The sequence below is a fragment of the Haliotis cracherodii genome, unplaced genomic scaffold, assembly GCF_022045235.1.
Source record: "Haliotis cracherodii isolate W230 unplaced genomic scaffold, xgHalCrac1.p SCAF_3, whole genome shotgun sequence".
Lineage (NCBI taxonomy): Eukaryota > Metazoa > Mollusca > Gastropoda > Lepetellida > Haliotidae > Haliotis > Haliotis cracherodii.
This window is the reverse complement of record NW_027266286.1, coordinates 59,133,851-59,157,155: the sequence shown is the minus strand read 5'-3', so window position 1 is coordinate 59,157,155 and position 23,305 is coordinate 59,133,851. Positions and strand designations below refer to the sequence as shown.

The following is a 23,305-nucleotide window of genomic DNA, read 5'->3' as shown; positions in this document are numbered from 1 at the left end:
GCAGGAGGTTTGTAATACAAGTCCACTAGTCTGAGGCGAGTAAAGTTCAGGAGTGAGTGAGTGAGTGAGTGAGTAAGTATGGTTTTACGCCGCTTTTAGCAATATTCCAGCAACATCATGGCGGGGGACACCAGAAATGGGCTTCACACATTGTACCCATGTCGGGAATCGAACCCGGGTCTTCGGCGTAACGAGCAAACGCTTTAACCACTAGGCTACCCGACCGCCCTGTAAAGTTCAGGAAGAACTAGTGACATTATCTTGTGGACCACACCTTCTTCCATTAGGTACATGGCTACTCTCTAGAAGGACTAGTGATATTGCCTTGTTGACTTAGATAGACTGAAACTCTGTTGCCAGATCAATAATCCCTACTAGTGAAAATAAAAATTAATTTCTATCCCTGAGATTCTTTTACATATTGATATCAGAGATGAAATAACAGCAATGTGAGGTATATACAAAACGTCAACACCAGAAAACAAACAACCTGGATCTTGCAACATTCTTGTGTGGACCAGGTGGGCAAAATCTATTTCAAGGATTGATCATGTCGCCCTGCACCAATGGCGACAGACACAAGGACACCAGGGTAAAACACCTCAAGGACTACAATAGTAAATTACAAGAACAAAGAAGCCTTCTATTTATAGTTTAATAACAGCAATCAAGGACCTCTGACCTTTCCTTGTCATCCAAAACACTACCGTCACCACCAGCCTGGGGCTACAGTGATGAGTTGGGTCAGTTATCCTGGTCAAGAACTCCAGCAGTTTACTGGGGGCAATCAACATCACAATCAACATCACTGATGGGATGGACAAAAGATCCCCCTCCACAGATCAATGTAATCTAACTCCAGACAAAAGCTACCCATAAACTGCTTGGTGTTCAATCCTGATTGGCAGGTCAAGAGTTGAATGGACAGAGACAATCCTGAGTTGCTAGTGACAATCAAGAAATATTTTGTTTTGAAATATACTGAACAAAATAAGTTAGGGATCATGAACATTTGGGGGATATTATTTTGTAGTGAACAGTGAGCACACAATTTCATGAAAATATCCCAAAGAAATATACATGCTCACTAACTGTTTTTGTTCAGAATATATCATAAAATAATGTACACAAATAATATTTACATAATATATATGCATGAATAAAGGGATTGTAACATTACCTTTTGAGGAATTATCTTTTCAGAAAAGTAGTCCCTAGGTACTGAAGCTCACCTTACACACAATAATGAGCAATGACTGACAATGTACACAACATAACCTCACATTAACTGAAAGGTAAGGTGAGCTAACAATTCAGAGCAGGAAGACAAATGATAGGATGATTTTCTTGACAAAGTTAAACAAGTGATCAACATCATCTGGTTGCAAGTGAAATTGTCAAGTCAGATTTAGCATTCTTTCATTCTTCTGTTTCTTTACATATTTGCCAAGAGAACTGGTAAAATAAAACATACGAATGGACTTTGACTTAGGCCTTGGCTAGGCCCATTCTACCCAGTGATCTCAACACTGTCCTATGTCTATATCAAAGTATGTTACTTTAACGAGTTACGCTACTGTTAAGATCGCTCTGTTTGTCCATGACAAATAAGGCACACTTTTTCGACAACTTCATATTTTTTAATCAATTGTTTTGAGCAGTAAAAACAGCTTCAACGTCAATACAGTGCAGAATAGATTTCGGTGTGATTCTACCTGGACATCAAACCACACAACTAGCATCATCAGACTGAATGTTCCTTGTTTTTTCTGACCCAAGTCCGAAGTCAGCGTCTTGCGTGAAGGTAGAATATGCCACCGACATGCATGGCAATGGTAGTGAAGATGAATTCAGGTCACATCGACTTGGGACTCAGGGACATACTGACTGTGCCAATCACAATACACATGAATAATAGATCCAGGCTGTGACAAGACAATGATCCCTGTGTTAAGATTGAGACAAACTCGCCATTACATGCAATACACCACTGATGGAAACACTACCCTGCGCACAAACTTCCAGGAAATTGTTCATTAATGACTGTGTCAAACCTGTTACCCTTGCAACTATTTACGTAAGTGAAATTAATTTTTGACAACATTATGAAAAGGATGTTTTTCACAAAATAACATTAAAATGTTATACTATCACCAATAGGTTAGAATTGTTTTTTTTAATAATTCTATACATTTCTTTATTTTCATGATAAAAGTCTGTTTGAGAAATCATTTGGTTCTTGGGTGTGGAAATGGAAGGTGTTTTTTTTGGTAACCTGGAAATTTAGTAACAGAAATTCAGGCAAATCATGATGGTAAGTGTGCTGTTTTGTATTTTTGTTATCTAATGCCTGACTCCGCCATGTTCCAGCTATATGATGGCAGTCTGTAAATAATTAAGTCTGGATCAGACAATCCAGTGACTGACATCATGAGTATTGATCCACGCAGTTGGAATATGATGACATGCATCAACCAAGTTTGCAAGTCTGACCACCTGATCCCGTTAGTTGTCTCTTACAACAAGCATGGTTTGCTTAAAACTGATTCTAACCCCGATCTTGATGCGTACAATACATTTGTAATAATATACCATTGATCCTTATTTACAACGAAAGTCATACACTGAAATAACTTTGGAGACAACGAGACACTGTCACAACAGAATCCATATCGGTGCTCTAATATTGACGCTGTGACGCTCAATGGTCCTAACGGCTTTGATTTACCAAAGTTTCACAGAAAATAACAGGAAATACTACCCAAATCTAATCACTTCTACCATTGTCTACATGATTTGGGGATATGTTGAAGAGGGAAAAGTGAATTTATTAATAATTCCAGTTTCCCAGTGTTGTGTGAGCGATGTGTGAGAGATGTGTGAGCGATGCGTGAGAGATGTGTAAGCGATGTTTGAGAGATGTGTGAGCGATGCGTGAGAGATGTGTGAGCGATGCGTGAGAGATGTGTGAGAGATGTGTGAGCGATGCGTGAGAGATGTGTGAACATTGTGTGAGTGTCATGAGAATTATTGTTATATCACAGATTGATATCATTATACAGGATAAAGCCATGGCCATGCGAGTATCATGCGAGTGTCATGCGAGTGTCGTGCAAGTGTTGCGCAAGTGTTGTATGAGTGTCGTGCGAGTGTTATGTGCAGGTATATAACTATACTGGTCAATAACATGACTTGCCAGGCCTGGGGACTACACAGTCCCAATCACTACTCCAGGGACCACATTGAACATATGAACCATTTCATTTTCTTGATAAGGGCTATTTGCCAAGGGATCTGTTCTTATTGTTTTGAAAGAGACAGTCTGAATAAGTAAGCCACATAAAGCCACTGACCTTAGCCAGGTAATACCCCAAGAAACCTATGAGACAACCCCTTTTCCTACTGACCTATTTGGCAGCAGCAATGAGGACAGTCACCTCAAATATGAATAAAGGTAAATAGAGTTAAATATATGTTGCTCATAAACAAGAATATAAATTCTAGCAGTATAACTCACCTTTTTCACATCAGGATGGAGAAAAGAAGTTTGACAAAAAATGCCAGTGAAATCTCAATGATGTGTGAGTACCATTCGTTCATGTATTTTAGATCCAACTACTAATTAAATAAATTATGAAAGGACATTAAAAGTTGTAAGAAACTGTTACCTTGAGAAACTAATAAATATTCTAAAAAAACCTGATTCCTATCTTTTTAAAGCAAGCATTAGGGGTAACAATCACTAGAATTGAGGCGAAGACCAAACTTGTTCTGACCCAACTGATTTGTACACATCTCTAACAACCACATAAAAACTAAATCACTCTTTGAACCAAATTAAAGTGATATGCTGCAATTTCGTCTGAACATTACATCGGTCAATAACATTAAACTTTAAAAAATAAGGAACCATATGTGACATTTTTTCTATCCTGGAGAATGTGCAGCATAAACATATGTGTCTGCCGCCGCCACCGCCGCTGCATTCGACAACGTAAGTCTGGTAAGATCAGCACCCACATGTGTACCAGCATGCCTGCCCGACCCAACGACAAGAGTTATGACAAGCTCACTGATAGAAACAATTAAGTGCTTACATGCAGTTCACATCTCTAAATTCTGTGATGGGAACACTGCTCAAATAATCTGCATCATTTCTAACAAATGTATTTAATTTCAACACATCATCGTTTTTGTTCATCTAATATGTGAACAGAAAAAAACTCCCTCTTCACTTCCTAGAAGTTGCCCGACAAAGCCCTGCCTGTAGCCAGTGAGCATTTCCTTGTTTGATTCCTCACACAGCATAACAAAATGCGGGGTCAGAAAGGGTTGGCACCTCTCAAGCTGCCTCTCATAGCAGGGTGGGCCCTTTAAGCTACTTGCAGGGCTAATCTGAACAATGCCTAAGCGAGGAGGCGAGTCTCCAGTCTGAACATAGTGTAATCAGATTGGAGACTGTTTTCTGGCGGTAATGCCAAAACCTGTCAATATAATGTACGGAGATTTGTAGCGATTCTCTTCCAAGCTTCACTTTATGCTTTTTACCAGCTTTTTCTCCTTGCAGCTTATCTAGAGCCCTGAAGTGTGTCATGGCTATATATACAATTACCTACAGACAAACTGGGTCATGTGATGACACGGAGACATAAGGTTTTTACCTCCTAGTCAGACTGTGTGTTGGCCTAGCATGTTACGACATTTATACCCTGATTACTGTCTGTCCTAGATATCTGTCCATATGCCAGCCCTCTCACATCAGACCGACCATACTGGAAGCAGTTGCCTGATTACAAAACTCTCCAGCCATAATTACCTTTGTGGTCGGCTGCTGCAGTAGAATCGTAGCTCTACTTCCTCCTTCATCTTGCGTACTCTACATTATTGTGAGGCAGTAGATGCGGAGGCTGACAGCCAGAGCATCAGTATACAACCATCAAGATCTACTAAATCACGAACAATGAGTCCTGAGGTGCCTATGTTCGTCACTATGTCTTCTCACTAATCTCAACCAAACTTTTAATCCTAACTTTTTAAACATTAAGAAAATTGCAATTTGATTCAGGTTTGTTGTTATACAGCCTGAGTTTTCAGCTCATTTATAAAGCCACATGTCCCTATATGGGAGTTTCTCCAAAAGAAGATTTTCCATAATAATCACTGTATAGATATCAGTATTCATGAATAAGGACAAAAGTCAAGTTTTTTTTGTCATAACCCTATCGTTGAAAATCAAAGATATCTGAAATCCCAAGATAAATATATTACAGCAGAAATATATTTTCATCTTGTACGCATAAACTTTGCATAACAGGTAAACCATGCCTAACACAGCATTGGCCCAGTAACAAGTATTGTCCACCACCATTCAGAGTTTTTTGAAGGTCAAAATGAAACTCCATGAATAACATGAGTATAAGACAGACACTGAAACTCATACATAGTTGGGGGGATTTAAACTAAAAACATATGCAAGAAATTTATTTACCAAATCAAACAGTTTCTACACAGTTTGCTAAACTGCTCAGTGTTTGTGTACTTAACAGATATACATGTTTAATTTCGACATATGCTTGGGAATAAATCATAAATACAAAGTTCATTGCCTTCAAGGCCAGAGTTATTATTCAAGGTTGTTACACTTCCGGACTTAAGATGGGCATTCAAATTCAAGGTCTTTTCAAGCGTGCATAAAACCTGTCTAACGACAAAACAAGTCTGTCCGTAATTTGACATGAAGAGATATAAATGAAGAAAAAAATGTGTTAAATTTGTAAATAAAAAACCCCTTGTCACATAAAGTTATACCTATGTGAAATGGTATAAATGCAGTAAATAATGTGTTAATTTTGTAAATGAAATACCGCGTGTCACGTAAATTTATACCTATGTGAAATGGTATAAATGCAGTAAATAATGTGTTAATTTTGTAAATGAAATACCCTGTGTCACGTAAATTTATACCTATGTGAAATGGTATAAATGCAGTAAATAATGTGTTAATTTTGTAAATGAAATACCCCGTGTCACATAAAATTATGCCTATCTAGAACCCAGAAGGGGTTGTATGCTGATTGCATCTGATGTCAACCATCAACATATATGATGTAACTGTCAACGTGTGGGTTATAACTGTTGTTGCAAATGCTGTCAACTGTGAACTGTTGCTGCCAACTGTCTAATGTTTTGGACAATGTTAATAACTGTGCACTATTGTTGCCAGTGTTAATTGTGTACTAGTGTGGCCAAAGTTAACAACTGTGTATCTCTGTTGTCAAAGTTAACAACAGTGGGTACTGATGTTGCCAATGTTAACTGTGGGTACTGATGTTGCCAAAGTTAACAACAGTGTGTACTGATGTTGCCAATGTTAACTGTGTGTACTGATGTTGCCAAAGTTAACAAGTGTGTGTACTGATGTTGCCAAAGTTAACAAGTGTGTGTACTGATGTTGCCAAAGTTAACAAGTGTGTGTACTGATGTTGCCAAAGTTAACAAGTGTGTGTACTGATGTTGCCAAAGTTAACAAGTGTGTGTACTGATGTTGCCAAAGTTAACAACTGTGTGTACTTATGTTGCCAAAGTTAACAACAGTGTGTACTGATGTTGCCAAAGTTAACAACTGTGTGTACTGATGTTGCCAAAGTTAACAAGTGTGTGTACTGATGTTGCCAAAGTTAACAACTGTGTGTACTTATGTTGCCAAAGTTAACAAGTGTGTGTACTGATGTTGCCAAAGTTAACAACTGTGTGTACTTATGTTGCCAAAGTTAACAACAGTGTGTACTGATGTTGCCAAAGTTAACAACTGTGTGTACTGATGTTGCCAAAGTTAACAACTGTGTGTACTGATGTTGCCAAAGTTAACAACTGTGTGTACTGATGTTGCCAAAGTTAACAACTGTGTGTACTGATGTTGCCAAAGTTAACAACTGTGTGTACTGATGTTGCCAAAGTTAACAACTGTGTGTACTGATGTTGCCAAAGTTAACAACTGTGTGTACTGATGCCGCAAACACTGTCTCTGCATGTCCTGCACCTACAGTTAAACCTTCCACCTGTTTTCGGAATCGTGTTTGCCCATCCCTCTGACACAACTGATTTGAGGATTTTTTCATGATGAGCAAATATAGATGGCTTTTACCAAATGGCTCTTGTGAATAACAAGGTCTAGCTAGCTCACTACTCCCTCTTACTCCAGTGTTTGTACAACATGAACAATAATAAAAAATGGGATTCTTTCAAAAACCTTCTCCTTTGAATGTGAACACAAAGTAGTGTTTGCAAACTAAAATATTCTACAATTTCCAATCTGTCCTGTTTCAAATAGGTTCTTAATATTAGACATTATTATCAAGTTACTCTTATTAATCTCAAGAAATAGTTTTATAAAACCTCCACTTTCTCCAACTACATCTCGTTTAAACTGAAACCAAGATGAATTTTTCGTTTTCATTCGGCTAAAAATATAGAAAATTAACTTTAAAAGGTTGAAATCTCAAATATATTATACATTTGCCTGTGATGGGACAAACCGAAAACGTACTGGGTCATAATCTGTAGGAGTCAAATCTACTGCCCTTTCATTTCATGCAAACATGAATATTTCTATAATACGGTATGTTAATTAAATGCATATCACTGAAATAAAGTACACATATGAACAGTTGAAACCACTTAATAAGAGCACTTAACTTCCCTCAGTTTAACATGACGTCATTGTATGCAATGTTAACATGCCTAGATCTGAAGTTAAGGACCAAGAATAATTTTTTTCCAAATTTGCCTGCCAAAGGTGTTAACTTGAAAATCCTAGATAGAAACCTGCATGAAAATAAAACTGAATTTAATCTGCTTAGGTCAAAGAATGGTTATCTAATTTACTATGATGACTAAACTTCAGCCCAAACCAATGCAGATAAACAGCAGTGTATATATTTCATTAACTCTAAACCATGAATTATAAAAATAAAGTTACGTCATCAGGCCATTTGCCATTGTCTTTGTACGACAGGCTGTCATTTTCATGAATCATTAAAATAAGACTGAGTTTAACCCTTAGACCTGCCAACCAATCTCACAAAACTCAAGAGAACACCAGTTGTTGGGTACACAGTCTCAAATCAGTCGGTTATGGCGGCTATCAGCGGGTGTCACCAAGTCAAGGTGTGTGTGCTGTGTGGTGCTACCAGCTGTCATCGCCATTTTTACACCACCCAGCACACCCAACATCATCTGTCACAACATCACCAACATACACAATGTTGCACTCATATCAGTTTTTTGCTGCCAACAGTTTCATACTTGGCATTGATTATGTTTAAACATTGTCTGTTACAACACACAATTGTATGTCACAGTCGTGACGATATCACATATAGTATTACTCACATGAAATGGGAGTGTTTTCCCTGTTTAATACATTTCAGGTGCCACTTGCAAGATTTAGGCGACAATAAAAATGACTATTCCAAAAAAACATACTCACTTACTCACTCAATTGAGCTTTGTAGGGGTCTCACTGATGTATCATGATCTTAAACATGACAATCGACCTCCAAGACTAGGGGTCAACAGGACCCCTAATTACTTATTCCAAGGGTCCTTTACAGGAAATATGAGGGTCTTGTAGAGTAATGAAATGATTTAGCTTACTGTGGCCTGTAAGATTTGATAATTACTTCAACGTAAAATTTATTGTCAAGAATATGGTACAACGAATATTACTGAGCGTCCCTTGGGACACAATACATTTTTGTGTCTGCGTCCATTCTATACATTCGTGAGTACTGGACGCACATTTCTGCATCATGAGAAACCCTGCAATATTGTACAAGGTATGCAATAAATCATGTATCATGTCAGGATTTGTATCATGTATCAATACTAATGGTACTCGGTAGGTGTATTGTGACATTTCTGTATTAATAAGCACAACTATAGCAACTGTTCAGTTGTTTAACGCTGCACTCGGCAATATTCCAGCTACATGTATATGACCGCAGTCTGTACATAATGGAGTCTAGACCAGACAATCCACTGACTGACATGACCAGCGACCAGTGAAGATCCGGGGTAGAATTGATCTTCAGCAACCCATGCTTGCCGTAAATCGCGACCATTCTTGTTGTAAGGGGCGACTAACGGGATGGGGGTTCAGGCTTGCAAACCTGGTTGATGCCTGTCATCATATCCCAGTTGCGTCGATGCGACCCGTGAAGATTCCGGGGTAGAATAGGTTTTCAGCAACCCATGCTTGCCGTAAAAGGTGACTATGCTTGTCGTACAAGGCGACTAACGGGATCGGGTGGTCAGGCTCACTGACTTGGTTGATGCATGTCATCGATCTCAATTGCGTGGATCGATGCTTATATTAATCACTGGATTGTCTGGTCAAGACTTCATTATTTACAAACCGCCGTCATATAGTTGGAATATTGCTGAGAGCGGTGTTAAACAACAAATCAACAACAATCAACAACATGGATCTATGCTCATGATGTCAATCACTGGATTGTCTTGCCCAGACTCAATAATTTACAGACCGCTGTCATATGGCTGGAATATTGCTCAGTGTGGCGTTAAGCAACAAGCAAGAATAAAAAATACTCCAACATGACCAACAACGATTCATCCCATTATAATGACCCACAATCAAACAAGTCACTGGGCCCGACCACCTGTCCATGAAGTGATCTCTTACAACCCCTATTAGTTGCTGGTGACCTCTTCCAACCCAGACTCCCCATGGGCAGCAACTGCATCATACATGGGAGTGAGTGAGTGAGTGAGTTGGGTTTAACGCCGCTTTTAACAGTATTCCAGTTATATCACTGCGTGTCAGCTTAATGTGGGAGGAAAGCCCGAAGTGATGCAGGTCTCAGATGTTTACCACTTTGGTGAAACCCACGAGCACGGGGATGGTGCTGACAAACCTAGAAACATAATCGGGGCGAACCGGGATTCGAACCCACGATCATAGGTTTCTGGCGTGCCCAAGGGACGCAACTCTGCACAGAGAATTGCAGCGCAAATGTAGGTCTCAACAGTGGGAAACTAATCATGGTACCAATGAGTCTACTCCTGCTGCTCCAGAGCCAGGGCCCACTTGCACAAAACAATCTTAGTGCTAAGATGATCGTAACTCCCATACTTAAACATGGGATTACAATAGTCCTGGCGCTAAGATCGCTTTATGCGAGTGGGCCAAGGTGTTCACTGCATAAGAGACATGGGACTTCAGAAGAAAGTTTAAGTTGCAGATGAGGGAGTTAGTGAGATAGGTTTAATGCCATTTTGAACAGTATTCCAGTTATATCACAGTGTGTCAGCTTGATGTGGGAGGAAAACCCGAAGTGAAACCCATGAGTACGGGTATGGCCCTGACAAACCTAGAACCGAGATTCGAACAATCAATCAAAGGTTTCTGGTGTGACCAAGGGACAAAACTCTGCACACTGAATTCCAACACCTTAGACCACTGAGCTACTTGTGCCCCCAAGTTACGAGTGAAAGCAATCATCTCACTAAGCCCAGGCCCCACTCATGTGTAAAATAACAAAGCCACAACAAATCTATGGGGAAATATTTGCACAAACAATGTTTCATTTCTCCTTCTTTCAATTAATCAATGGAAAACTAAACATTGTAAAGTGAATTTTATTATTTCACGCATCTTAGCAGGAAATTTCTCTTATGTCAAGATTCCAAGAACAGATTATTGTAAACAATGATAAACACTGATAAACAATGACAACTTCTAACCTATCTTCTTTCATTCTGTCTCCTCAAACTGTTTCACACCTTGGAGAAAAAATTAACATCTGAGGCAAGTGAAATCCTAGAGTGTTTTGACAGCAACAAGATATTTCAATCCCAATATCTTTCCTGACAAATTGCCCAATAAACTTGGCATAAAGACAGTCATCTTTCGATGACCCCTGTCTGACCTGGGGAAGGTCATAGGTCATATCAATGTAAACCAGGGAGGCATGGCTTTGTCTGCTGCTTCTACTATGGCAATGATAGCCTGGAGACATGGTCAGGTCAGGGCATTATAATTATAACAACTAACGACAGTTTTATTACGATAATTGCAACTTGGGATTTAAAGGACCCAACCACTCTTTATTTACTCTGATTGATCGGAATTTTATGGACATATCTTCTTACCTGAGCAACTCAACATTACCTTGGCGCAATGTCACAACCAAAACTTCTGAGAGGATACAAAAAGATCATTCATAAAGCTTTGGAACACATTCACAACATGCTAAAGAGTATATTGATGTAATAAACATGATATACACCAAACAACATTACATAATAACAAGAGCATCCCCACGTAGACCACTACAACTATCTCCATGTGATAAACATGAAATACACCCAACAACATTACATAATAACAAGAGCATCCCCACATAGACCATTACAACTGTCTCTATGTAATAAACATGATATACACCCAACAACATTACATAATAACGAGACCATCCCCACGTAGACCACTACAACTGTCTCCATGTAATAAACATGATATACACCCAACAACATTACATAATAACGAAACCATCCCCACGTAGACCACTACAACTATCTCCATGTAATAAACATGATATACACCCAACAACATTACATAATAACAAGAGCATCCCCACCTAGACCACAACAACTGTCTCCATGTAATAAACATGATATACACCAAACAACATTACATAATAACAAGAGCATCCCCACCTAGACCACAACAACTGTCTCCATGTAATAAACATGATATACACCCAACAACATTACATAATAACAAGAGCATCCCCACCTAGACCACTACAACTGTCTCCATGTGATAAACATGATATACACCCAACAACATTACATAATAACAAGAGCATCCCCACCTAGACCACTACAACTGTCTCCATGTGATATACATGATATACATAAATGTCTACATTGCATTCTTTCCTTTTCGTTTTAATTAAGTTGCTGATAATTTAAGATGCATCAGAATTACAAAGTCTTTACAACATGTCTAATTGATTCTGAACTATAAGCAATACAATTGCTAATTGTATAACAAACGTAAAGAGGGGAATGATGACAGAATTCCCTAAACCTTCATTTATTAATTTCTCAAAATTAATCAACACTTAATAAGGCTGCTTAATTTCCTAACACAGTTCTTTTAACTGCATTCACAACATCAGTATTAAGTGAGCTTTGTTACATGTTTAGGGAAACTATATCTTTAATACTTGGATCAAGGAATTGATTTGTCTGACTTGAAAAATGGAAACAATTAGGTTTTTCTTTTCTTTCCAGCTACTCAATAAACAGTTCTTGTGTAACTTCAGGATCTGCTATCACAAGTCAGGTCATGTTGAAACAGTTGTCAAATTATTTAAAGGCTCCACAAAAAAGAAATGAATACACCGTTGGAGTTTGTTCACAACATATCACCACAATGTCAAGTCAACCGCTACTAAGTTCCCTGCTGGTCTGCTGCCCGTGTCATCCAGCAACTACAGCAGGACATCCAAATGAATATGTCATATAAATAATGAAAATTAAATTGGCCATATATTATCCAAAATTCACAATTAACAGTATCTCCAATGACAAAATCCCTGGAATAATTTGGTTCCACAGCTTCGTTTCGAACTGGATTCAAAAGACATGATGCTAAAAACAGCCATGGATCCATCAAGTTACATTCATGAGCAAGAGACATTCTGTGCTATGACAGTGACAAAAGAGATGGAGATTGTGACATCACTTCTGAAACAAAGCCTTGATGGTGGATGGTCCAGGGTATTTATCCTAACAGAATGGAGATATAATACCCTGGATAACTAAGGATGGATTCAAGTGTGGAATCCAACATCTTCCCGAGGCAAGAGAGTTAACTGACTTTAAAAGTCCAGTTTCCACCTCTTGCCTCGGGAAGATGGGAATTCAACTGAAATTCGCTCCAAATACAAGTACAATAGACTCCCCTTCCAGATATGCCTTGAACAATTGATTCCTTGATTCCACCACTGCTACTGTGATAAGGGTGAGTGAGTGGGTGGGTGAGTTGAGTTTAACACCACTTTGAACATTATTGCAGTTGTATCATGGCATGTCGGCTTGATGTGGTAGGAAAGCCCGAAATGATGCAGGTCTTAGACGCTTACCTTTTTGGTGAAACCCACAAGCAAGGGTATTGCGCTGACAAACCTAGAAACATTGGTCAAAACGGGATTCGAACCCACAATCATAGATTTCTGGCATGCCCAAGGGACGCAACTCTGCACAGAAAATTGCTGTGCTAGGAGTAAAGGTCTCCAATGCACTGTAACCACACATCTACAATTAATGGTAAGGAGGGCCACACTAACAAACCCTGACCAGTATTTGATGGTTTCTTCCTTGCTGAGTGATGAGACTGAGAGTAGGCGCTAGTGTTGAGATAGTACTGATAGCACCCTCCATTTACTCAGTCATTCAGGACATGGTGCCTGGATCCACTACTGCCTATGTCATGGACACATTTCAGTCCACAAACCATAATATTTTCCCTTCCGCCAAGCCCTTACTGCAATGCTACAGCCCTAAATGAAGCAAGTCTAGTTTTTTAGGTTCAGGTTCTCAAATTCCAATCTCACTGGTCTCCTTTTCAATTTAGTTTTCAATGTAGTTGCTTGTTTCTATCAAAATCATACATGTTCAGACTTAGCATTAGCCGAGGATATATCATCTTGTGTCAGTTTGCAAAGAACCTATTCCTGTGCCTCCATACACGTTTAGATCATCATTCTGTCTGTGCTGACTTATTCTGAATAGAAATGCATACATAAACATGATAAACAAAGTAATAAACATGCAATGATGTTGATTTACTTGCCATCTACCTGGTAGGGATAGCAACAGGTCCTAATCGTGTGTATATTGCCTAAGAGAACAATACTGGTTGTACAGGGTATTAGGAAGTTAGCCAATAACTCCCGTATATCCCACCAGGAAGTGTAGTATAGAGTGTAGCAACCATCTGGAACTATTGACAGAATCGCAACGCTCAGCAGAGCTAGAGAACAGAGCCATGGAATAAACACACCAGGAACTATCATAAAACAGATGGACAGACTAACACTAGCAACTGCCAATAAACATATAGATAGCATAAACACATTATAAAAAGCCAACATACAGAGGTATAGAATAAACACATGATAAAGGCAGTAACACAAAGTCATCCAATAAACATACTAGTATCAGCATCAAAGAGGCATCCAACATTTGAAAGAGGAATTCAGGCAGAACTTGTCTGATCTAACTGTGTTCCTTACATTGGTTGGTTTGTTGTTTTACGCCGCACTCAGCAATATCCCAGCTATATGATGGCTGTCTGTAAATAATCGAGTCTAGACCAGACAATCCAGTGATTAATATCATGATCATCAATCCACGCAATTGGGATCGATGACATGTATCAATCAAGTCAGCGAGCCTGACCACCCTATCCCGTTAGTCGCCTTTTACGACAAGCATAGTCACCTTTTACAGCAAGCATGGGTTGCTGAAAACCTATTCTACTCCGGAAGTGTTCCTTACAACATTCATATACACATTCATATACACGATACAACAGTCATATACATGATACAATATTCATATACATGATACATTATTCATATACATGATGCAATATTCATATACATGATACAACATTCATATACACAATATACAACATTCATATACACGATTCAACGTCATGTATATGATACAACATTCATATACACGATTCAACGTCATTTACACGATACAACATTCATACACATGATACAACGTCATATACATGATTAAACATTCACATACATGATTCAACGTCACATACATGATTAAACATTCATACACATGATTCAACGTCATTCATATACACGATTAAACATTCATATACACGATTCAACATCATTAATATACACAATACAACATTCATACACATGATACAACGTCATATACATGATTAAACATTCACATACATGATTCAACGTCATATACATGATTAAACATTCATACACATGATTCAACGTCATTCATATACACGATTAAACATTCATATACACGATTCAACATCATTAATATACACGATACAACATTCATATACATTCATAAACATGATATGAAAGAAGTGAGTTATTTATTGCTGTAGCATGTACAGGGTGTTACGTGACGTACAAATGTGCCTCCAGTACACACCAATGTTAAAGGACACAGAAACAGAATATACTGTGTCCTGATGGACACACAACAACTTTCATTGTACCTATAGCGCATCAAGAGCAGTTCATGGGTGCCTGTTATTTCATCCTTCAATCATAAGCACTGTCGATATGATCCTTAATTCATTCCAGGCTCTAAACTAATTATCAAAACTTAAAACACATCTGTGACATCATTCTATTGTTTGAACGCTCCATTATTTTTCCTGAATGGAGAGTTGCTTGTCAACTGTACATTACCTTGAAGCAGCATTTGAATTTTTCAAATATTTTCAACTACAGAATATTTTGTCAAAGTGTAAAAGTAGGGATGAGTTTTAAGTAGGGGAATATCCTCGTAACTCTCCATTCCTTAAAAATAATGGGCCTCGGCGAGTAGTAACTCGGACATTCCCCTCTACGTACAGTACACGACACCATTTCATTACTTTACAGGACCCTCATGCCTGCAAAGACCCTTAAAAGTAATTGTTGGGGGTCCCCCACTTTTGTAATTGAAGAAGAAACCCTGAATTTACACACTGAAACACTGATACCGAACAAGGTTATGTATGAATCGTGCAGATCAAGTTAGCCCCTTTAAATGATAACAGAATGATACAATGTACATTTTGATTTAATCAATACCAACACCTTCCAGACGAAATGAATGAAGTAATAGTTACGTGTCATACCCACTGCTGGAATCATAAGGCATCTAAAGAATTGTGGAGATTACTTTCAACATGTGCTTAATATATTGGCAATAAATATCTGTCGGAACGGATATGCTCCTTCCGAAGATTTGAGCGAGCTCTTCAGTTGTGTGACATACACACCCTTCCTCCAATCTTCCTCATGGACACTTACACTGCAATTGATCATAATGATAAATATCTGAAAGAGGGCTTTCAAAGTTGTCATTAGTTTTGCAAAGTGTTTTTCTCGTAATTGAACCCCATCTAAAAGAAAATATATCAAATCTAATTGCAGGGTTTCAGATGTGCTAGGACCTGGACTGTCATCCAAAATGTCCTACAGATCGTTTAACATGTGGGTAATTACACAGAACGTCTTTCCAAAAGCTGCTAAAATATGAAAATGTTCTTCTCATTTCATTATCTGCTTACATAGAAACAAAACATGAAAAAAATGAAGTAAGTTAACAAAGAGCTGAAGAGGTCCCTGACTACCAATATAGGTATTCCAGAGTCCACATTCCCTCCCTTTGTCAGCACTCTTCACACTTTAAACACCACAAATCTCCCCTGGAGCGCACGACACAAGATGGCTAGTTTTTCTAGAACCTCCTTTCAAAACAGATATTATCAGGAAGCACCCAAAAGGTTCCCTATCCTATTTCCAATGGACATGATAACACACGATCTAATGTTATGTTTCTGTGGGGATATGAAAGCGCATTGTTTCATGTCATAATTACTCCTATCAGTTTCCATGGACCAGGTGGCCGACATTTCTATTGTGGAGCCAACAGTGCTGCATAGAATTTTCCCATCGAGCTTAAACAGTGACATTAATATCTTCTTATCTGACATTCAGTTTTCATAATGGCAGAGCACAAGCGCACACTTAACTGATTTTATTCAATCATGCAGAATGCAATCTATTCTACATTTTCAAAACTATACTCCAATTTCACACTTCAGGGATATTTTTTAAACATACCACCTGTTGAAAGAAAAAGTCATTTGAAAAAAAAATCAACAAATTTGAAATATCCGTGAATTTACTGCATTGAATAACTAACCTTTCAAAACATTCATTACGAATAACAAATGGAATCTAAGATGATAACAATTCATGTCATTTTAATAATGTTAAATCTCTATGAAAATGATATGATCCATGAGCTGTGATGATATAGGTCATATTGACCTAGTGCAGGGGTCAGAGTGACCTATGACAATCAATGGCTGCTTGCACCTGTATGGACATGTCATGGTATAACTAGTTATACTGCAGCCAGATAGCAACAGCAGCTAATATATGTGCAGAGAGTTTCCAAATGCATACCTGTCCATGGCTATTATGCATGCATTATTCATACATCTGTGCATTGTGTAGGAATATTTGCTGATGTTCTTTTTGTTTACATGATCACCATGTGAAGTAAACGTGTTTACTTTTGTCATACAGCACACAAACAAATCCAGACTACTTGTGCAGATATCAATACTGGCTATAGACAGCAAAACACAGACCTCCATACACTGAATATTCCACATGATTCCCACATTACGATATGTTCACAGGGATAATGTATACTTTTTCTATAAATAGGCTGCTTCATGTGGTGGCCTCATAAATCTTACAGGTATTCCATACTTCAGTGTAGGTGAACTATGTTTATTACCATGGCAACAATAAAACGAGATTATTTTGTGCATTCTTTCACCTTTCAACCAGGTTGTATCTGATTGAAACAACTGGGCTATAATCTAACACCGACAAACAAAATAACTCTCAGTGTTTATAAACATACCACACAAATGATTCGTAGAAAAATCTGCTTGTCATCTTGAACAATCTTGAGCAGAATCATCAAAAACATGGGTTCTTGTCTTAAAACAGTCTTCAACATATGGAGATGCCGTTTATGAAAAATCATACTTGTCGTGCATACAAACTCTGAAAAATTACAACACTAAAAATAATTTTCAGAAGGATAAATTCACGACTATCACCTATGAGTTCTTGTGGAATTGAATACAGAGCATGACTACAGCATGGAACAACAGCATAGTTATAGATCATGAAAATGAATTTAGCAACAACAAAAACTACTATAAAACAGGAATATTTTGTAGTGCCCACACCTCATAATTTTTCCCTTTTTCGATTTATAACTCTTTTAATATTTACAGATAACTACTTTTGCCCCCAAAAGACCTGTGTTCGATTGAAGACTTTTTAAAATTTAAAAATCATTTTGTCTATATTTTCAAAAGAGTTTATTTTAAGAATTAACTGAAAATTGACCCTAACAACATGATATGCTGACCAATAAAATGCACAAAACAAGAAATTAAATTGGTCTCATCCAACTGGCCTCCAAACTTCCCAGTACCGTTATTATGTACTAAGTGATCCCTAGTCTTACTATCACAATCTGCTACTGTGGACATGATGGAACATGGTGTTCCAATGACGAGGAAACCTGCCGACCTTGACGTTTGCTGGCATTGTATGTAAATGTAGGAACACTTTGAACTTCTACCATTATGATAATGATAAGCACCCCTTGACTTCATGCTTACTTGACCCATGAAGATCCAGGGTAGAATAGGTCTTCAGCAACCCATGCTTGACGTAAAATTTGACTATGCTTGTCGTAAGAGGCGACTAACTGGATCGGGTAGCCAGGCTCGCTGACTTGGTTGATGCATGTCATCGATCCCAATTGCACGGATCGATGTTCATGACATCAATCACTAGATTGTTTGGTCCAGACTCGATTATTTACAGACCGCCGTCATATAGCTGGAATATTGCTGAGTGCACTTTCAATAGTTTCATCTGCATTGACACTCTCATTTTTCCTACAAAAATCGCAATGTTGTATTGCTTGAATAAAATTATCTATCGTACCTAAAATTGTCAATATAAACTTACAAGATAGGTTATATTTTATCGTCAAAAGTTGTCAATCAAAACAGCAAGTTGGATACTCGTAATACTGCATGGAATTTCTTACTGTGCATAACCGATTCCTACATCGCTGCAATATTTATTGCATTATGAACATTTGATGAAATGACACTTCTGTTTAATTGGAAATTCTATAATATTTCCTTCGATATGTTAAACACTACAGATGGAAAGAGACAGCGTAATTGACGAAAGCACTGTTTCATCTCATTCTGGAATGAAAATCCCGGTAATATATTTCTTGCCAACAAACTGTAATATCATTTACAACAATCGCTATTTCATGTCATAACTCTGAATAGCTCAAGTTACGATTTACACACACATTGCTGAACAACCAGAAATTTGATAACCGGAGATTGTTGTCTCCTGCATGCCAATGAATTGAACAGCTGATCGTGGTAAGCACTTCAGCTAAACGACCTAAAATTGTGCTTGCATATAATTCCTCATAAGTCGACAATGATCAGAAACACATAAATATTTATGCATTTTCTCCTAAACTAGACAATGCACAGAAACAAATAAATATTAATGTAATTGGAATTTTATTTCACTTGACAATGTGCATAATCCAGCAATATACACATATTCTTAAAAATTCGCAGTGGAACAATTTATGTTCGAAAACAGGATATGCAAGGATATATGGATATAATAGAGTAGCACTAATTGCAACATAATTCAAGTCACAAATAACAAAAAACAAACAGTTTCCTCTGTTTCAAGACGAAATATCTGATAATTAGCAAAATCCATCACAAAAATCTCTTTGCTTTCGGACCAGGGGTGATTTTCTCTCATAGATAAAAATTTCCAGGATAATCCCGGAGTAGAATAATGAAAAGAAATGCCTGATGCCATCTCATGTTTGTGCAGAACGACCGCTCAAGGTGATGCTTGATGAGAGTTGACAAAAGCGACAATTTCTGAAACACTGAACTGATACAGGTAATTCATTCACAGGCAACTATGCTTGTCCTAAGAGGCGACTAACGGGATCGGGTGGTCAGGCTTGCTGACTTGGTTGATGCATGTCATCGATCTCAATTGCGTGGATCGATGCTCATGATGTTAATCACTGGATTGTCTGGTCCAGACTCGATTATTAACAGACCGCCGTCATATAGCTGAAATACTGCTGAGTGAGGCGTTAAACAACAAACCAACCAACCAACATTCACAACAGTTGCAAAATAAATCCTGTTTGACAGAGATATGTACAGCCTTTGCAATTCATGGTCGTCCGTTAGTCCGAGACACCTAAATTGTGCTGAAAGTAAAAATCCAATGATGGAAGTCCTCATGACAAGTAGCATCTAAGAGCTATAATTTAATTAATTAATGCTTTAATTTTGAAACAAATTTGGACTGTATACAACTGACAGAAAATGTAAACATAGTAAACATCTTTGACAATCTACAAACTCTTCTTGTCTTCCGGACTAGTCTTAAAAATGAATTTCTAAGGCTGTTTGTATATATAGCAATGTTCTGTGTCTTATTTAAATGAATGTCATGTATATTTCATGACAAAGACAAGAAAATTCCGTTGCTACAATCATCACACAGAATAACTCAATTCAGAATTTTTGTATTAAGGTGATAATATTGTTTTACAATTCTACAAAAATATCTAACAAAAACCACCATGCGTACTATGTATTCATATTTCTAGAAATGTTGAATTCCAAATATACAGAAAACACAAAGTTAAAAAATGTGACTTAACCCTGCAGCTGCTGGTAAAGATAGCCATTATTTATGTACAGCATCTCTTGAGTGAACTGCAGATGAACATGATAAACAACAGGTATAATTACTTCCCATCAAGAGGTAAGGATTAACTTGTCTCCTTTGACCTGTCTCAACCCTGCTCAACTGACACCTCCTATTCTTTCATACCTGGCATATATCCATCATCCAAAGAGCTGTTGTTTGTACAAACATTTATAGATGACTTGCTGGATCAATGGCGCCTGTCGCTTGGTCACGCCATCGATGACCACTGACACCGATAAGCCGCTACTTTCACGCTTCACCGAGTCCTGCACACACGCCACAGATATACTGCTTCACAGGTTTGCTTGTTCAACATGGAAGTTGTTATGCTTGCCTAAAATGTTCAGTACCATATCTTCGTGTCATTTATATGTCATATGTATAGACGAAATGACTATAGTGAGTTAGTGAGTGAGTTGGGTTTAACGCCGCTTTTAACAGTATTCCAGTTATATCACGGTGTGTCACTGTCAGCTTAATGTGGGAGAAAAGCCTGAAGTGATACAGGTCTCAGATGTTTACCACTTCAGTGAAACCCACGAGCACGGGTATGGTGCTGACAAACCTAGAAACATAATTGGGGCGAACCGGGATTCGAACCCAGAATCATAGGTTTCTGGCGTGCCCAAAGGACACAACTCTGTACAGCGAATCGCGGCGCCTTAGACGACTTGGCCACCTGTGGCCACGCGAAATGATTATAATATCAGAGTCCATAATATCCATCACCTCCAGTACGAATCTTACATTGTGCACAACAATAGCTTCTGGAACTTGTTTAATAACTTTGCCTGTGTTTTCTAAAGTTGTCTGTATCTTGGGTCAGGCACTACCCTGGGTGTCTGGTATTATCTGTAGCAGGGATTCAGAAATAGAACATCAATTATGACCAAAAAAATAGTGATAATAATGGGGTGAGGTGAGGTGAGGTGAGGTGAGGTGAGGTGAGGTCTAATGTCATGTTCAAGGTTATTGAACTTATATAGAGATGAAGATGCACGTGTTAGTGTCCCTGCTTGTATAGACTAACATATAGTCTCTGAAATGAACATATCATACAGAAAAAAACAGTTGTTCAGTTATCTTAATAAAAATCTAATAAAAAGGGAGCCCAGTGATTCTCTTCATTTTCAGATACTGCAGTAATCTAGACTTGCTAAACATTATAGACTTGAATGGGCTGTAGTTGATATAAATGTATCAGGGTCTGTAAGACAGACTACTGCTTGTACTAGAGCAGATGATGCCGGTTTTATAGTGCTAGCAAAGTGAGATACCATGTCGTAGGTTAACATGAATACCTCACTCAGACACAGTATACTGACTCTGAGCTGACCAGTCCTTGTTTAAGCCCCTAGATGCTGAGCGCCAGGCTGGGTAACAACAAGCATCGTTTAACGTCTTTTGGTATGACGCCGTTCAGGACAGAACCACTGCTGTATCTACAAGACCACAGAGACAGTCACCAATATGGAAAACTAGGCGACATTAGGATTGATAGTTCTCTTGATTTTACATATTTTCTCTTAAGAACATGATGAAAGGGTTAAGAAGATTAAATGAAAAGAAAAATGATGACTCCATTTTCATCAGAGAAACATTTGTACATGTGTGATCAGTCATGCACAGCTTAGACACATTTTCTTAACATAATGTCTTTCATTTTGAAAGGAAATTTATGCTCCATTGAATGAATTCATAAACTTTTCCTCCATCTTATATTCAACATTTCTCAAAACGATTTTTATTTTCCAAGAATGTAGTAACACAAGTATAACAGTGTATAACAAAGAATGTCCATATAGCAAGAATGTAGCAGGGTTAGAAACTAACAGTTTTTGTCCACTAGTCCTTATAATGATAACATATAGCAAAACCCTTAAAATGGGCCAATTTCTACTAGTCCTTAGGATATCTTTACTATTGGGCAGTTTGGTCAGGACTACAGGACTAGTGCCAATTTCTAACGCTGATGTAGGTTGTGACTACACATCAGGGTTAGAAACTAACAGTTTCAGTCCACTAGTCCTTATAATGATAGCATATAGCAAAACCCTTAAAATGGGCAAATTTCTACTCGTCCTTAGGATACGTTTACTATTGGGCAGTTTGGTAAGGACTATAGGACTAGTGCCAATTTCTAATGCTGCACATATATGTGGAACCTTTTCACCTCCATCAACACCTGGCCTTATCTGCTGTACCTGGTTAATTAACGTCTCGGACAGGAAGGGGATGTTTCATTAGCATGATGCATAGCCCCTGACATTAACATGCCTCACTGATACTCCTGCTGGCAATCCTATTTCAACATGTTCAATCTTTCGGCTGCCTTCATTACTTCTTCTGTCTCAAATTCCCTTATAATATCCCCAGAAATATATCATTTGTTTTACTGAGCCGGATGGACTTGGTTCCTGATCAACAGAATCTCTTAGTAAAGATCTGGTGGCATTGACAGTCCAAAGCCCAACCTAGTGGTTAAAGTGTTCAGTCATCACGCTGAAGGTCTGGGTTCGATTCCTCACATGGGTACAATGTGTGAAGCCCATTTCTGGTGTTGCCTGCCGAGATATTGCAGAAATATTGCTAAAGGCGGCATAAAACCATACCCA

The 23,305-nt window shown here is 38.1% G+C and overlaps 1 protein-coding gene across 1 annotated transcript in view; it reads right to left on the bottom strand.

Moving 5' to 3' along the window:
- LOC139474285 (zinc finger protein aebp2-like) overlaps nt 1–23,305 on the bottom strand; it is a 69,566-nt gene that overhangs the window by 22,415 nt on the left and 23,846 nt on the right. The gene's annotated exons all lie outside the window — the stretch shown is intronic.